Source organism: Dreissena polymorpha, chromosome 2, assembly GCF_020536995.1.
Source record: "Dreissena polymorpha isolate Duluth1 chromosome 2, UMN_Dpol_1.0, whole genome shotgun sequence".
NCBI classification, from domain to species: Eukaryota; Metazoa; Mollusca; class Bivalvia; order Myida; family Dreissenidae; genus Dreissena; species Dreissena polymorpha.
Genome location: NC_068356.1, coordinates 151,622,520 through 151,639,097, shown reverse-complemented (window position 1 = coordinate 151,639,097; position 16,578 = coordinate 151,622,520).

The following is a 16,578-nucleotide window of genomic DNA, read 5'->3' as shown; positions in this document are numbered from 1 at the left end:
AAAGAAAAGTAGCAAACAAAATGTGTTTTTTTTGTCATTTATTGTCATTAAAACCCCTAGTATTAGGTAAATTTAACACGATGCAAATAGGTTCTGTTGTTGTTGCTCCCCTTTGAGGTAGTCAGTTCGAGTTGCCCCCTTTTGACCGTAGAAAACAATCGTCTTGACCAAGAAATCCTGTGTTAATTTACAAGCTGTACTCGGATATGCGTCCATCTGATTTTTCTTCAAAGCACCTTTTCTACCTGGCAATACGCACAAATGACACTGCATCACAGTGGTTCTTGCGTCAACAATTGGGTGTCAACAAGCTAGGTCAGATGCTGAAGGCCATGGCAAAAGACGCCGGCTTTCTCAAGCACAAGAGAATAACGAACCACTCAGTTCGCAAATTCCTGGTCCAAAAACTTCGAAATGCAAACATTCCACCCACTGAAACCATTGCCATAACATGGCACAAAAAAGTCCAGTCCATTACCAATTATTCCAACATATCTGTTGAACAGCAGCAAAAGTGTTCATTCTTGATCAGTCCAGTAAATGTAACAATCCAACAGATTCCTCTTGTTCACCTTCATGCACTGAAACTATGGTCGAAATGCAGACTACACATCAACTGTCTACCGTTGAACAAGTTGATCTTGATGTTCGCGCCACCCAGTCACTTCACCAGCAAATGTCTTTCTCTAGTTCGAACAACTTTGCCTCGCAATTCTTTGGTGCCACTTTCAACATTCAAAATGTTAATGTATATAATAAGCTTAAATCCAAGTAATCTTTGTTATTTCGTCACGAAATAACCACATATTAGAACAAAGAAGCAAATATTGTGCACCTCGTGATCGACTTGATAGTTTGATATCGAAAGTGAATTGTGTGTGGTGTTAGGCTACGTTGCAAATAAATGTAGTTCCTTGTATATAACAACTTAATGTCATATTGATATTATAAAACTTTAAGATTTGCAATTCAATATGATTAAATTGTAATTTATAACGCTCGACACTTTGTTACAGAACGATATTCTGATTAAAAAAAAGATTATTTGATCAGCGGTTATTTTTGGAACGCGGAATACTACACTGACCTTGGTTACACTACAGTCATTATCAAAGTACGACAAACATTCATGAAAACTTATTTTGTTTAAATAAAAAAAGTTTACTGAATAAATAGTGGGATAAAAAGAATAATAGGTCAGTGTTGATTATAGATCAGGTTTATCATGCTCGGCACGAAAACGAAAAAGCACTCGCCAAGGCTCGTGCTTTTTGTTTTCTAAGCCTCGCATGATAAACCTGATCTATAATCAACACTAACCTATTATTCTCTATTTATCCCACTTTTACAGCGAAATCGGTTGATTAAAGCCCCGTTTATTAAATTTCATCTATAATCAACGGCAAGGCTATAATCAATGGCACGAAATGACGTCATCAACTGCCGAACCGGGACTACTTTTTCCCACGCACCTCGTCACCTGTATTTGCCAAGTGCATCAATAATAATAACAATCTCAAAAGTTTGTCAATCTTAATGACCTTAAAACAAAGAAAAGTAGCAAAAAAAACGTGTTTTTGTCATTAATTGGTATCAAAACCTCTAGTATTAGGTAAATTTAACACTATGCAAATAGGTTTTGTTGTTGTTGCTCCCCTTTGAAGAAGTCAGTTCGAGTTGCTCCCCTTTGACCGTAGAAAACAATCGTCTGGACCAAGAAATCCTGTGTTAATTTACAAGCTGTACTCGGATATGCGTCCATCTGATTTTTCTTCAAAGCATCTTTTCAACCTGGCAATACGCACAAATGACACTGCATCCCAGTGGTTCTTGCGTCAACAATAGGGTGTCAACAAGCTAGGTCAGATGCTGACGGCCATGGCAAAAGACGCCGGCTTTCACAAGCACAAGAGAATAACGAAACACTCAGTTCGCAAATTCCTGGTCCAAAAACTTCGAAATGCAAACATTCCACTATTCTAAATAATTAGACGTAAGCTACCCCGATGTAAATCGACCTCATATTTATAGGAGTAACATTCCACCTACTGAAACCATGGCCATAACAGGGCACAAAAATGTCCAGTCCATAACCAATTATTCCAACATATCTGTTGAACAGCAGCAAAAGTGTTCATTCTTGATCAGTCCAGTAAATGTAACAATCCAACAGATTTCTCTTGTTCACCTTCATGCACCGAAACTATGGCCGAAATGCAGCCTAGACAACCACTGTCTACCGTCGAACAAGTTGATCTTGATGTTCGCCCCACCCAGTCACTTCACCAGCAAATGTCTTTCTCTAGATCGAACAACTTTGCCTCACAATTCTTTGGTGCCACTTTCAACATTCAAAATGTATATAATTAGCTTAAATCCAAGTAATCTTTGTTATTTCGTCACGAAATAACCACATATTATAACAAAGAAGCAAATATTGTGCACCTCGTGATCGACTTGATAGTTTGATATCGAAAGTGAATTGTGTGTGGTGTGAGGCTACGTTGTAAACAAATGTAATTCCTTGTATATAACAACTTAATGTCATATTGATATCATAAAACTTTAAGATTTGCAATTCAATATGATTAAAATTGTAATTAATAACGCTCGACACCTTGTTACAGAACGATATTCTGATTTAAAAAAAAAGATTATTTGATCAGCGGTTATTTTTGGAACGTGGAGTAATACAATGACCTTGGTTACACTACAGTCATTATCAAAGTACGACAAACACGCATGAAAACTTATATTGTTTAAATAAAAACAGTTTACTGAATAAAAAGTGGGATAAAAAGAATAATAGGTCAGTGTTGATTATAGATCAGGTTTATCATGCTCGGCACGAAAACGAAAAAGCACTCGCCAAGGCTCGTGCTTTTTGTTTTCTGAGCCTCGCATGATAAACCTGATCTATAATCAACACTAACCTATTATTCTCTATTTATCCCACTTTTACAGCGAATTCGGTTGATTAAAGCCCCGTTGATTAAATATCATCTATAATCAACGGCAGGAAATGACGTCAATATTTCGACGAAATGACGTGATAAAGCCAGCGAAATTATCAAGTCAAACTAATTTTGTTTAAACAAAAAGGTTTACAAAATAAAAAGCGGGATAAATAGAATAATAGATTAGTGTTAATTATAGATCAGGTTTATCATGCTCGACACGAAAACGAAAAAGCACTCGCAAAGGCTCGTGCTTTTTGTTTTCTAAGCCTCGCATGATAAACCTGATCTATAATCAACATTAACCTATTATTCTCTATTAACACTATGTATACAATTAAATTAATAAATCGTCGTATAGGTTAGGTTGTTTAACAGATTAGAATATTATTCTCAATATTCTATAATATAGTCGGTCGTTCACAATTTTTGTCGCAAAAGAAGTCAATTAGGCTGCTAACTAAATCTTACGATTGTATTTCTATAACGCTCGGAAATGGCATCAATCAACTATTGCGTGTGTGTTTTTAAATGACATATACTTATTATATCGAATGTTTTAATGCTCAATAAGGACAGGGATAGCAATTCAACGCGCTTTATATTTGTTATCGCACGACTTAAAATGCTTCAAATTTCTATTGACAATCACTGACTGAAAGAACTTTGGAAGGACATACAATTCGCACATCGTATGTGTTTTCATAATTTAAAATAAAAAATCATGCAAAATAACTCATAATTAAAGGCTACCGACGTTATAAATTTTTATCGCTCAATGTCGTTTCTTTATCGCTGCTCTATATATAGTTCAAGCATATGCAAATTACATTATATGATCGTCAAAATGCAGCATAACGTTATCCATTTGACAGCTTAGACATACTTTCCGTGGATGCTTTTTTGGTGCGTGACAGACATAGCATTGTGAGCAAATATTCTCAAAGACAATGTTAAGCACATAAATTACACGCATATCGTGCTTGAAATAAATTAGAAACCAACGATCGTGTCAGAAACTTATTATTATGTCGGTGAATATATAACATTCCGATTGTTATGTTATGCAAATGCTCTTTTTTTCGGATAGCTGTCTAGGCCACCTTTCATTTTGTATGAACCGTTTCTTTAGTATGTTACTGCCATAGGTTTATGAATGCGTATAAAAACTTCCCGAGTATGCATACACTTATATACTGTATTTGGATTTTTTTCTTAATGAGTATTATTATTGTATATTTGTTTTAAAAGTAATGTTTCAGTTAAAAAACGGGAACATTATTCGGGAAAAAAACCGCCGCGTAGCTGCGTGCGTTAATTGCATGACTTTCTTGACAATCATATATACATTGTATATATAATACCTATGAGACTCGAGCATTTTCTGGACTCGTCATATATTTTCGCGATGCAAAGCATGGACCACTTAGCTACATACCAGTCCGATAAATGCGATATCACCCTTATATGCATACCTTAAGACGAATACGACAGGAAAGTCATTGTTTTGAAGCGCATTTTTCTCAATCTTCTTGCATTATATGTTTTTTGTTCACCGCCCAAATACGACTTTTTGCTATATTTGATTTTCCTATTGTTTTATGTTTCCCGGTCTTTAGGGAATAAGCCATAGTTCTAGATTGGTTTAAAAAAATCGCGATAACTTTTCCCAAACACAATTTTGGTAAAATATAACCCGCCTAAAATGTATAGCATGAAAACCGATTTGTTTTGAATTGATTTTCCTTCAATATATTCGAGATCTTATTTTCATTATTATCTTCATAAATCAGTTAATGCTTGTTTAAAACAATTGATCTGAAAAAGCATTGAAGTCGGCATCTGTATTTGCGGTCGCTCTTCCTGCGGTTTTCCAAATGCGCCACCCTACTGTTTACGTATCAGATTCTGTGACCCAAATTCCATTCGCTCTAAGAACCATGTGCGATATTGTAGTCAGTTGTGATTTAAATCAATCAGAAACACGATAATGTAGAAAATGTATTAATATTCCGCATGAACATTTCAGTATTTTAGCTTATTTTAAACCTTTAAACACTTCTTCTGCACGCTCTTTTCGGATTTGCTATTAGGTTACATATCACTATATAAAGATTCAGCATTAAACCGCTAAATAAAATACTGTTGGATTTTCGTACCAAATCTTTAAGACTGTTCAAAATCAATAAAAAAACACAACAACAACATTTACAAAACTTTTACATCATTTATCAAATTTTAAGATTTTCGTTTGTTTTTATTTTTTAGAAGCTGCTCAGCACAGTGCTGAGCATCACACCAGCCATTCTGAGACTGCTGAACAAATAGACCGAGTTGGTTTCATAAACCAACAATGGAGGGATTCCTGAAATATCAAAGTTTTCAAGAAATAAAGATAATAGCAATGAATAGTATTTATTCTTCCGTTGGGTTACATCGATTGAACATATGTGAACTTTATAGATTTTTAGAGAGCTTACATGCGTCTGTCTGTACACAAAATAAGCTATGGAATTACTTGAATAAATGTCAGATGTGCAAGCATTGTCAACAGGTTGTCTAATTAACGATTTGAGGACAAACAACGATTGTTCTCATGCAAATTTAGTCTGTATGTCGACCCGTGTTTGCAAATAAATGTTAAACTAGTAACACATAAATTGCGACAAGTATATAAAAGCATTTAGTACATAGACCACTGTTGTGGTCTTTTGTAGTATGACAGTTTACAGCAACAAGCTTGTGTAATTAATTCATTAATAGGATTTATGTTTATAGTGAAATATATAATGTGGCTGTTACTTGTTATTCGATGATAAATGTATAAAACGCTGGTACAAAAGCAGCATTGTTGATTGTTTAAAGATAATACAAGTAAACTATATTGTACCAAACAAACTGCATACTGTGCTGTAATATATTCGTTTTTAGAAGGTCGCATTAGCGACCGTCTAAAGTGCTTAGTGTAAAATTCAGGTCGGTACGGCCTAGGTATGATTAACCCAATTCCCGCTTACTACGCGCAAGAAAGAGTTGTATAATTTGTGCAAGAGGTTTGAGTTTTCCAATTTTGTTTATTCACAAATGGAAACATTATATAAATATCGTGTTAAATGCAATAGTCTCGAATGGTGTTTTATAGAAAAGAATAAAAAAAACAATGATCGTATTGTACGTGTCGCGGTGGAGATTGTTTATGAATGATTAAAATAGTCCACTTTCTGCTGCGTCTGCGTGACGTAGTATTTTCGCTCATCTCATTCATAACTCTGAGGCTGGCGATAAGCAAAGGGAAGTCCGGGTGAGAATAACGCACTAGTATAAGGTTACGCTTGTTTATATTCACAGGTTATACGTTGCCCACGAGTTCAACAATTATTACAGGGATACGATAGACAACATAAAACATGTTTCATTATCGCTGAAACTGTTAAAAAACATTTAAATATAACAAGAATATTCTCTATAAAATGTAGTCTTGCTGTTTTGAAATACGGTTTGGAATTTTGGTTTCTAAATTACTTTATTCAAAACAAAAGTTTAATTATAGTGTTTTTTACTTGTTAGTCGAATATTAACCGCATTATAATGTGTGTTATAATAGGCAAACCATACTTTAGTAAAATTCAATCTGCCTTCGCACATAGAAGGAATGGGTCAATTAAGTTCTGCGTTTCCTTTGCTTACTTCAGTTAGAGGTCAATTCTTTACGGAGTGTATATTGATAATCTAGAATCCGTGGTATTAGCAATCACAAGGCTCCGGCTTCAAGGAATTGCGGAGCGATCTTACATAATAAAAGTCGTAGTCGCATGGTATTTGCGTTTAGCGTCCTATTTGGTCACGTGGTTCTTTTTTCACGGCTGTTTTGGCACTCATAATATGAGGCTATTAATAGATGCGCCTGTCGATAAACAAAGGAAAGTTTACGGGTTATAACAACGCAATAGGTTACGCTCTCACATACAACTAAATGACGTAGTACAGGTCGTAAATTGAGAGATTCGGGAAAAAGTTGACGCTTATTTATATTCTCAATTTATAAAACGTTGAACATAAGTTCACCAATAACTTCAGCGATACGATAGACAAAAACAAAAAAATGTTTCATAATCGCTTAACCCGAATATAACAAACAATTTATAATAATAATAATACGAATGACCTGTTTCATAACCTCGTTCATGCTACTACAGCGGGTATTTCTGGGAAACGTTCTTTGGTTCTCAACAGATAGCGGCGATCTTTTGTATTTACGGGTGCTAGCAACGCAATAGTAGAAGGTTAGTAGTTTAGCTTGTTTATATTCACAGTTCTCAATACATAGACAGTTGGATATGAGTTCATCAATTACTACGGGCATACTATAGGCAACCTCGAAAATGCTTTATAATCGCTAAAACCGAAAACAACTAAATATATTATATTAAATATATTTATAACAATAAATGTCTTTTAAAAATGTAGTCGGCGTATACGCTGACTTTGAAATAAAGTTAGCAATTTACTTTTCTAAATAATTAAATACAATCAAACAAAAGTTAAACTATTGTGTTGTGTTTTTCACTTGTAAGCTGCATATTCACCGCATTAAATGTGTGTTAGCATTATCAACCACATATTAGTGTGAGTAAATAAAAAATATACTACGGGAGAGCACTTCATATGTGTCCTCATATGCCTTGTTATGAGTATCTTTCTTCACTATCGAACTATATCGTATGTTTATATTTGATTTAAACGCAGTTTTCTTTTGACACATTTAAATCACACGTCAATAGCGCCGTCATGCGAAAATGGGTCTTATGCGTTTCGGCAAGCGTTTGTTAAACCCAACATGTGCTTTTAAGCAGTCAGGCCATAGGCGATGCTGTTCGCTTTAAAATCACTCAATATGTTATGTTTCTCCTTACCAGAAGGAGAAATAGCTGAGTGGGCTATTTATATGATGGGCGCATATGGAATAAGACCCATTTTCGCATGACGAGGGTCATTACAAATCTCATTGCGAATTGAAAATGCCACATTTAAGAACAATGCTTTTTGATACAAAATTGAATTCAAAATAGCAAACTTGTTAATAATGGCAGCCTATCCACACATTAAGGAATGATTTCCAGACATGCTGACCAAGTACGGCAAACATTGTGGTATGATAATTAAACGATTTTCTCTTATCGTGACACTATACTATTTCGCTAATGATTGTTTTCTCATCTTGGAGGCGAAAGTGAAATTCTGCGAGATGGATTGTAACGCGTAATTGTAACAGGGCCACAATTTGTGTCGTTTGAGCATACAGAGAGTAGTCCGGAATTCCTTACACTGAACAGTGCTACATCCTTTGAATTGAGTACATACGCAGTGATGTAGCAAAAATTCAGAGGTTGTATCTCGATTCAGCTTATTAAATATTCGAAAATATTCATGCGTGTCTATTTGCGTTATGTAAAAGTCACTAAGATGAAAACTGAAACAGCTACGCCTAAAAGCGCATTAGTGCTCTATACCTGTATGTTTATGTTAGCGTTGTTGACACCGTGTGAACTGCTCGGGTAACAAGTAAAGCATAAACAGCAATATTTATATACTTTTATTCCTCCATATACAAGATACGAAGATTATTGTATATTTTGAATTTGTATATGGTGTCAAAAATCAAAAGTTTTGTACACAGAACTTTCATTATGAATTTATATTCTTGGTGAGATAGTCATTTGATATTAGAAAAAATATTCCTTTAATATGATGGTGACTGCAAATTTTCTTTATATTAAGTTCTCATTACCATTTTCATCATACTTTCTATGCTTTCAGAACTTCCAAAAAGCATGTTGTTTTTATTTTGTCTTAGTTATTTCTATGAAATAATAAGGATGATAAAAAGTGCACACAAAACTCGACCCGTGCGCTATGACACACACTTTATAAAGTTGAATGGCGTGTGTTCATTTCAAACTTGCGATTGATTTTCAAAAATGAATTGCGTGTTAAATTATGCAATAGCGAACATCTTCAGTGCCTTCAGCGCTTTGATTCATACATGCACTCAATGGTTTATAATACATAATTGATTAATTCCACAGTTTTTCAAAATACATTGTCACTTTGCAATCACATGTACATAAAAAGTGTAAGTTGTTGACAATGATTTAGTAGCATGTATTGTGTCACTATTCTTGTACTTTCAACTAAATTATGTGAAACGTTTTGTAGCGCCTTGCATATCAATATTAGTTTGTTTATATCTACTGAATATATTAACATTATATACATGCTTGTACTAGCGTCTAAGCCCAAAAAGACAATAACTGACATATAAATAAGCTCATATGATTGCTGATATACATGTTTCTATGTTTGTTCCAATGTATATGTATAAATAAAAAATATGGATTTTATTAGATTTTTGTTTGCATTTTAATATACAGCTACAAACTAAGTGCAGTTAAGACTGTGATTTATGACACTGTGTATGAACAAAAACTGTCACGTGACCACAAAAGTCAACGTCAGTAGTCATTTTATGACAACAAACAGCCGCGCAAGGTAGTTGTTTTTCCAATATCTTTGCTGATCATCCTCTGACTTTCATACGACCTAGTGCATGCAATATGGCATGCATATAGCTTTCGATCGGTATATCACACGTTTTGTGTGTTGCTCTGGTTTTCGAGAGTACTTCGGCGCAAATTTCCATTTAAGAAGCAAACGTCAGTAGTAAAATTACAAAGAGTCAGTGTTCTGGAAAATTAACGATCACAGAACTGTCTATGCTTTACCGGACGAACATATAGTACATATGTCTGTCCATAAACAAACAAAAATATCTACCAGATATTAAATAAACGTTTAAAGAGTGAAAACAAATATGGCAAACGTTAGTAGTACGTTTAGGAATGGCAAACGTGAGTAGCAAAAATATGCAAACGGCAGTAGCCGAATAAATGCAAGCGTTTAATTTAAAGTGATATTATGGGCATCTAACAGTTCATAGGTGTCTATGGCAACCGTTGTTTATTATTGGTGTTTTCACTTCATATACACTTATATATACCGATCGAAAGCTATATGCATGCCATATTGCCTGCACTAGGTCGTATGAAAGTCAGAGGATGATCAGCAAATATATTGGAAAAAAAACTACCTTGCGCGGCTTTTTATTGTCATAAAATGACTACTGACGTTGACTTTTGTGGTCACGTGACAGTTTTTGTTCATTCACAGTGTATGAATTGCTTTAAAATTGCTAGTTTTGTTTGTGACGTCAGAATTTACCGTAAGCAATACGCATTTACGAAAGAAAAATCTTGTGAGATACCTATATGTATGAAATATTTCAATTGCAAAACAAGAATGCTCTCCCTTATTTCTGCATCATTATAAATTGATAATCTTGAAAATAACAATTGATTTGACACATTACCGTACATTATTTTGATAACCTATGTTAAATCAGGTTGTGGAAGAATCAACAGCTTTAGCTGAATTTAGACGTACTAAAACAATATGTTTCCTCAATTTTCCTGGGTAGGACCAGTATTTGGATTCTAAAGGGTGATCTAAAGAACGCTTTCACTTAAAGGATCAATACCGAGACCTCCGAGTCTTTAAACGGACACCATATTTACTACGCCGCAGCCACCGATCTATCTTTGACTTCTAGAGGCTAACTAAAACACATTTATACAATATTAGATCTAAAAGCTTGGCAAATGTGAAACGTTTCATCCAGCAAAAATAAGATTTAATTGTTTGGATGCATTAATTTTTATGGAAACACTTATCATGTTTTATACAAACGTGTATTACATAACATAATTATTAAATAAGCTTTTGCCCGTAAATAAGGTAGCACCTATTATGATATTAGTAACATCTAACACATGAATCTTTCTGTTTTACATTTTATGTCCATTAAAATGATTGAACTTGAGTTGCCATACAGCTTATACTTTATATTGTCAATTCCGAACACGTGTACAAGGATAAATATATGCGATGGGAACGTTTATTTGTTAATTAAATATGGAGTACATGTATAAGCATTTAAAAATTGATTGAAATAATGCTAGAAGATAGTTTATAGACATAGATACCTCAAACCTTCAAATAAAATGGTGAATTTTGCAAATGTTCAGTGCAAGCGTCTGCACGTACTGACGCATAATGAAAATACAAGCGTCTGCACGTACTGGCGCAAAATGAAAATACAAGCGTCTGCACGTACTGGCGCAAAATGAAAATACAAGCGTCTGCACGTACTGGCGCAAAATGAAAATAGTACTACAGATTTCTACGGAATACCGTTAGTGCCATCGTGGTTACACATTAAAATCCAGAGGGCGACAATGCGATAGTACGATGGCGACAATGCGATAGTACGATGGCGACAATGCGATAGTACGATGGCGACAATGCGACAACGCGATAGTACAATGGCGACAATGCGATAGTCAAATCGTACTGTCGCCATCGTATCATCGCATTGACGCCATCGTACTATCGCATTGTCGCCATCGTACTTTCGCGTTGTCGTACTTTCGTCATCGCATTATCGTATTGTCGCCATCCTACTATAACACTGTCGTCATCGTATTATCGCACTATCGCATTGTCGCCATCGTACTATCGCACTTTCGCCTTCGTATTGTCGCACTGTCGTCATCGTATTATCGCACTATCGCATTGTCGCCATCGTACTATCGCAATGTCGCCATCGTATTATCGCACTGTTGCCATCGTACTATCGCATTGTCGCCATCGTACTATCGCGTTGTCGCATTGTCGCCATCGTACTAGCGCATTGTCGCCATCGTACTATCGCACTATCGCATTGTCGCCATCTGGATTTTAATATGTAATCGCGATGGCCCTTACGGTATTCCGTAGATTTCCCATCGTACAACGCGCGAAAGCACACAGCTAAGTTGAAATTCGAATCTGTTGACACAATGTCTCACTTGTAACCTTGATTTCATGCGTGGATATCAGATTTTTGGTTTGGGGAGAAGTGCGGAATATTTAACCATGACCGACCATTTTAAAACGCATCACACTGCACAACCCATTACCGGTAAAAGTAACGTTTAATTTTCACAGACAAAAAATTAGCAATGTTTAATTCACTTTTACCTCAGTACGATATACGTTATACATTCATTAATTTGACTCAAAAAACATCTGGTAGTTTCCTTTTTGTGCACAAAGATTTTGCAGTAATCTGTTATCGTATGTTAAAACGAATCACATTGCTCAACGAAAATGGCTTATTAAGAGCAAGTCACGTTCTACAGAAACATGTGATAAATTATAAATAACTCAGCATAGCCGTCACCAATCCATCACGCCAAAGAGCTGTCATTGGGGTTTGTTAGTGTTTGCAAATAATCAAACCTTGGCAGATAAAGAGGGGGCGTATTCCCGTTTGAGCGTTTGCATTAGTTTGCGATAATGTATGCACTGGTAAGCTTAAACGCAAATCGAAGGTGACCATTTTCTAAGCTTTGTAAATAACAACTTACTGCATATGTTTTACTTTTATGTATATCAATAACGGTTGCTCATAATTTGAGAATTACATGTGACACGGTTCTTCAAATTAGGCGGTTTAAATAGTGTATGCGCATATTTATTACTACCTAGAAAGAGCACATAGCAATTTGCACACGTTTCACCAAAGTGTCTTGTGCTATGAATTTGTATGTGCATTTGTACAATGATATAACTATTATATCAGACCTATGTACGCGGCTAGAATGATTGATATAACTATTATATCAGACCTATATACGTGGCTAGAATGATATAACTATTATATCAGACCTATATAAGTGGCTAGAATGATTATGGCGATGTTGACACGCGGGCTCGAGTAGATCATAAAATATGTAACTAGGTCACGATTATACTTCTTAGTTGTTTTTTGACAATACGAATACAATTTTAATTGTCAATATTTTTTCATAAGAAGTCAACAAGTTGTTTTTTTCCACTGACATGACCGACCTTGATTCATTGTTCCGACCCTCACATTTGTTTGGTTTTCCGGGTTGAATTTTCGATCAGTTCGATAAATTAAGTCGCGTTCTGCGAAAACTGGGCATACTACATGTGCGTAAAGTGTCGTCCCATATTAGCATGTGCAATTCGCAATATTCAATCAACCTCGTTTTGGGAAAATTGGGTTTAATGCATGTGCGTACATTGTCATTCCATATTAGCGGGTGCAGTACGCACACGCTAATCAGGGTTGACCCTTTCCGCCTTATCTGGATTTTCGTTTAGGAGAATGGTTCTTCGAACGAAAAGTTCCATACAATCGGAAAGTGTAGTTTCTCTAAGCATGTGTGGACAGAACGGGCTAATCTGGAACGATTCTTCATTTACATGCATTAAGCCCTATTTTCCCAGAACGAGGCTTATTTAACGAATGTCCTCAAGTTTCCAACAATAATCTATGTATATACGAATACATGAGAAGTGGGTTATGTACATAAAATGCGCTCAAACAGGTTTGCTTGTTTTATAAATAAACGTGTGTGTGTATTTCGAAGTTTATGAGGTGTTTTCCGAGCAAAAGGCTACATTATGTGAGAACCCGGAGTGTGTTTTTGCACTCCTATGTAATTTAATTACTAGACCTATGAAAGTTGGGGCGAATTTCGACTAATAGCTACAATTTCTGGCTATTTTGTCGTTTCCGACAGTTTCTTCAATTTTGGTGCGGTATTATGCTTTGAGAGCGCCGGACTACCCGGAGAAAACCCAACCTGTCCGGTATGGTAACCACCGACCAAACTCACATGCTGCAGGGAGCGGGAATTTGACCCGCATCGCCTAGGCGACAAGCGAGTGAATCAGCTGCTGCACTAGCCGAATCGCATAAACAAATAAACGTGAGTATGTGTTATTAGTATTCAGAGTTTATTTACAAGGCATCTCTGAGTCTTCATGACTACATTATGCGCAGCCTTGCGCTTGTGACCTATCATGGAAAATATTTAATTGTGAGCCAAAGTAGGTCAAATTTACTCCGGCTGCCAGAGTATTCGCCAAATAAATAATTTTGATCCTAAACAACCAGTGCACGGTGGCCAATGAGACCTTAATGTGCACTGGTAGACAGTTTAAAGACGACGCATGTCTGGTTTCCCTTACAAGGACACGGCTTCTCCGCCAGGGGAATGCTGACAATAAACAAAGAACTTCTCCCCGCTCCGTGCGCGCTGCGCCGCCTTTATGGCCGCTCTTGAAGTCACTAGCCATCGACAGTACCTGAGTCTCAGGACGTTTTTCCCAGCACGTTGAGCGTACCGAGTACCGCCGTCCTGAGACACTTCCATTGTTTGCGTAGGGCCACCCCCTCGAAATCCATGTCTGCATCGCTGCCCCATATCCGCCCGTTCATTCTCTTCGCTGCCACCTCCGTTGACCCGCTGATTCCGTTCTTTTTTTGGCGATTGTGGTGAAACCACTACATCTAATCCACCTACGGACAATTACCATTCTGTTAGGGGATCCGATCATCACGTTTTGGTAGCGAAGTCAGCGGGAGAAAGGACGTCCGGCTCGAGGAATGAGGTACTCGCTGGATTAGCAGAGCCACCAGCAGAAGTTCACCTATCCGACCTTCCTAAGACGATTTAGTGAAACCACTCTCCAGCTAGTGACAAATTCCATTCCGCTTACCGATTCGTCAGGGGAAGTATTCTAGAAAATCGTCAGCGGGTGACTCTCGCTCCGGTCGCGACGTGCACGCTCCAGCTGCTGACTGAGAAAAAAATAAACACTCCATATTCAGTGCTATAAGAGACAAGGGAGGGCACTCGCAACATTCTGAAGCTACTTAGCTGATTGATTGTCTGGCCATGATGTATGTGACCGGCTTTAATGCTGTGTTTCAATGTGAATCACTGTGTTTTTTTATCGGGAACACCCCGACATTCTTCGAAAGGCCCCGCAATAATCGGTTCCCGAAGACTATGTGTGTATAAAGACCTCATAAACATCGATTTACACACTGATCTACATTCTTCTAATCGCTAATTATAGCATTACGTTCGTAACACACGGATCTACCAAAACAAAACTGTACCAGCGGTTTTAACCCTTTCAGTGCGGGAACCGAATTATAAAGGCCTTTGCAAACAGTTTGGATCCAGATGAGACGCCACAGAACGTGGCGTCTCATCTGGATCCAAACTGTTTGCTATTCTGATAGTATTCTTTGAAAAAAATGAAGGAAATGCTTATTTTAGAAATTCAGCAGACGACATTTTAGCAGACGACAAATTTCCCAGCATGCAAAGGGTTAAGAAATGTTATTGATGATTATTATGTAACGGACCGATACTTTTTAACATGTATGTGTTCGTAGTCAGAAGTGTAATTTTGTTTTATTTAATATGTATGCATACATTGTTTTTTATTATATTGTAACGTTTTTTGTAACATTGTAAATTTACAAACTTGTGAAAAATTCCTGTAAACTAGTAATGTTTTTAAAACAGAAACAAATAAACATGAAATATATTTCCAAAATGTTTTAATACTGTTGTTAAAAAATACATAACATACCGGTATTCAGATATCGGTGAAAGACTTAGAGAAAAGACGAAAGCACTTTTGTGTAGTTAAAGAAATCTTTTCACGTTTTTGTAAATTGACAAAATTGAAAAAAAGTTGTTTCAGATTCGCAAATTTTCGTTTTAGTTATGATATTTGTGAGGAAACAGTAATACTGAACATTTACCATGATCTAATATAGCCATTATATGCATCTTTTGACGATTTAAAATCTTGAGAATTATAAAGCGTTGCAACGCGAAACGATTTAATAATTTGGAGAGTTCTGTTGTTGTCGTTTAATTTGTGAAACTACGAAGATTGCTTATATAAAGTATTAAATACGTCTCTCGTCTAATTGGTTTTTACTCCAGGACTCAGGGGGTCACTGGTTCGAACCCTGCTGCGGGCTACTTTTTTTCCTTTTTTAAATTCTATTCTTGATTTGTTACTTGAGCTTTTAAGATCCAATGTTAACATTTATCAATATAATGCATTTAATGACAATCTTCAAAACATGTGAAAAGGCCCCTTTAACATCAATATCCGGATTTGGATGCTCTCTTTTTTCAATCAGCCAGGGTCATATACTTCGAGCGCCTGAAACAGCAACAACAATTTCATTCAATTTATCTTTTATCATAATTTTTCTTTAAAGCGTACCGGTTCATCATGATAATAGTCATTATTGGCATCACCATCACAATCTTCATTCTTATCATTTTCCTCCTCATCATGATCATCAGAATCCTCCTCATCACAATTATCATCATCAAGATTAACAAGAAAAGCATCCGCATCGTTAATACTAACATCGTCAATATCATCATTATCATCATCATTATAGTCAATAACATATTATTTAATTATTCTGTCCCGTAATCGTTCATAGTTCATAGACGACCCATAGTTACTAACAATGTTCATTACTCTAAAATTACCGGTATGTAGCCTATCATTCGATATCTCGTCATGCGCGAATTACCAAGATGACGAGTTTTGCATTAACTCCCATTTTCTCGTGCCGCGCATGGGACAAGTCGGTTCATCTCTA